Here is a 2,533-nt window from a genome sequence, read left to right on the forward strand (position 1 = left end):
GATCGATTTCATTATAACTAGAACATAGTTTATGATTCATATTTGTACGTAGTAGTAATTTTCTGTGAACAACTGAGTTAGTTTTGATTTTTGTTAACATAATTCTTACATTACTTCAAAATAAATAAATAAATAAATAAATTGGCTGGTCAGAGAATTTAACACTACTTGACTTCTTTCATTCTTTATGTAGTCATTTCAATGGTTGGAGCAGCAATTTTATGTGCATTTCTGATTTTCTAGTTTAGAAAGAAAACCTCAACATACAAATCGATATTCTTTTGGAGGAAATCAACGATGGCAGATGATAATGTGGAAGCTTTCTTGAAAATTAATGGATCCCTTGTGCCACAAAGATATAGTTACTCAAGAATAAAGAAAGTAACAAATTCTTTCCAAGATAAACTTGGGAAAGGCGGCTATAGTGATGTGTACAAAGGCAAGCTTCTTGATGGACGTCTAGTGGCTGTCAAGCTTCTAAATGAAACAAAAGACAGTAATGGAGAAGAGTTCACAAATGAGGTCACAAGCATTAGTAGGACTTCCCAGGTCAACATTGTAAACCTTGTAAGGTATTGTTTTGAGGGTCGCAAAAGAGCTCTTATCTACGAGTACATGCCAAATGGATCTCTTGAGACACAACAACAAACCACAGGAGACAAATGACCACATGGAATGGAAAACAGTGCACAAAATTGTAGTAGGGGTTGCTCGGGGATTGGAATACTTGCATCGTAGATGTACAACACACATTTGCCATTTTGACATAAAATCCCATAACATTGTTCTAGATGAAGATTTTTGTCCAAAGATTTCTGATTTTGGGCTTGCTAAATTATGTCCAAAGAAAGAGAGCATTGTATGCATGTTGCATGCTCGAGCAACTATTGGATATATAGCGCTTGAAGTCTTCTCTAGGCATTTTGGAAGAGTCTCACATAAGGCTGATGTGTATAGCTATGAAATGCTAGTCCTAGAGATGGTTCAGGGAAGGGAAAAGATTGGACAATCAATTGAGGACACTAGTGACTTATATTTCCCACATTCCATCTACAAGAAGCTAAAATGTGATGGAGATATAGGACTTCATGGGATTGAAGGATGAAAAAGTTGCACAAAAGATTATATTAGTTGGGTTATGTTGCATACAAGCTAAACATCAAAGAGATCGGCAATTAACAAGGTGATTGAGATGCTTGAAGGAAATCTAGAATCTTTGCAAGTTCCCCCAGAACCATTCTTATCTTTACCTTCAAGAACACCAATTGCATCTTCTACTATTCAAATATCAGAAGAGAATGAATTATGTGAGGTTGAATCAATGTAATGATGTTTTTCTAGGTTAAATACATCATGGACTGCAAAGCTTATGTAGAATAATATCATGTGAAGTAGATTCCTCAAGACCCTCAAAGTAGTGAAATTCTGTTTGAAGTTGTTATGTTAATTGTTGTCCGAGTATATCTTTGATTCTTCACTATGAATTGTTGTCCTAAATTTTTTCTAGTAAAAACAGAGCAAGATGTCTACTGTGGTTGTAGATTTCCTTTCCTTTTCTTTTTCTTGTTACCCTTTTTCTCTTCTATTACACAAAAGCTGCAATATATCAATTTGAACAAAAATTATAATTCTTTTCATGAACAAAACTTCGAAGTCTTCTATTATGAGGTATGGGGAACACTAATAGACTGTGAGATTGGTCCTTGGATTAGTCGGTCCATTAGGCTAGATACTGAGCTATATTAAAAAAAAAAAAAAAGTATGGGAAATTTTTTTCTGCTATCATGAATTCGGGAATGAACAAAAATTAGACTAATCTCATCATCCCATAGTCTACAAAAATTAAACTAATATCTCTGCTACATTGATATGATTCTCCCCTTTCTATGCATAACATATTGAGCCCAAAATAAGATATCTTTCTCTCTTTTTTTGATGGTACTCTACAAAAATTGATTGGATAGTACTCTACAAAAATTGTGACGGTATAGAAAATAATTGATGATACTCTACAAAAATTGTGAAACCCCTTTATATGAATACTTATCTCCTTTTTGATGAGTTGCTTTAAAAAACTATTTTCATTATTAGTTACATCTATTATTTGATTTTGTTCAAACTTTCTTGTAGGGTTTAGGGTTTAGGGTTTCAAAATAATAAAAAAACAATGATGTTAATGATGATGGTGAGTTTTGGTAGGGTGGATTGGAGTTTTGGAGAGAGAAAGAGGAGGAGGAGGAAGAAGAAGAAGAAGAAGAAGAAGAAGAAGAAGAAATAACTTTGATCTCTTGGAAATAACTTTGATGATTGGCTTATGATGTTTGTGTTTGTTGCTGCTATTGTGTGATGCTTTGGTGATGTCTGCACAAGTCTCACTGCTCTGATGTTGAAGTTCTGAACAGGTCTCATTGTTGTTGTAGGATTACTTTGCTGCTTGTGTGCTTGTGTTATTGTTCTGTTTCTTCTTTGGGTGTCTTTGATTGGCTGCTCACCAATCTTGGGTCAAGTGCTAGCATATGATTGTACTTCCTTC

At 34.3% G+C, this 2,533-nt stretch overlaps 1 pseudogene; it reads left to right on the top strand.

Annotated features, from left to right (window-relative positions):
• The first annotated feature begins 226 nt into the window (after window positions 1-226).
• LOC145812726 (PR5-like receptor kinase pseudogene) lies at window positions 227-1,397 on the top strand (annotated as a pseudogene).
• Window positions 1,398-2,533: the final 1,136 nt, after the last annotated feature.

This window comes from Camellia sinensis, chromosome 15 (genome assembly GCF_055761805.1).
Source record: "Camellia sinensis isolate YWXY chromosome 15, ASM5576180v1, whole genome shotgun sequence".
NCBI classification, from domain to species: Eukaryota; Viridiplantae; Streptophyta; class Magnoliopsida; order Ericales; family Theaceae; genus Camellia; species Camellia sinensis.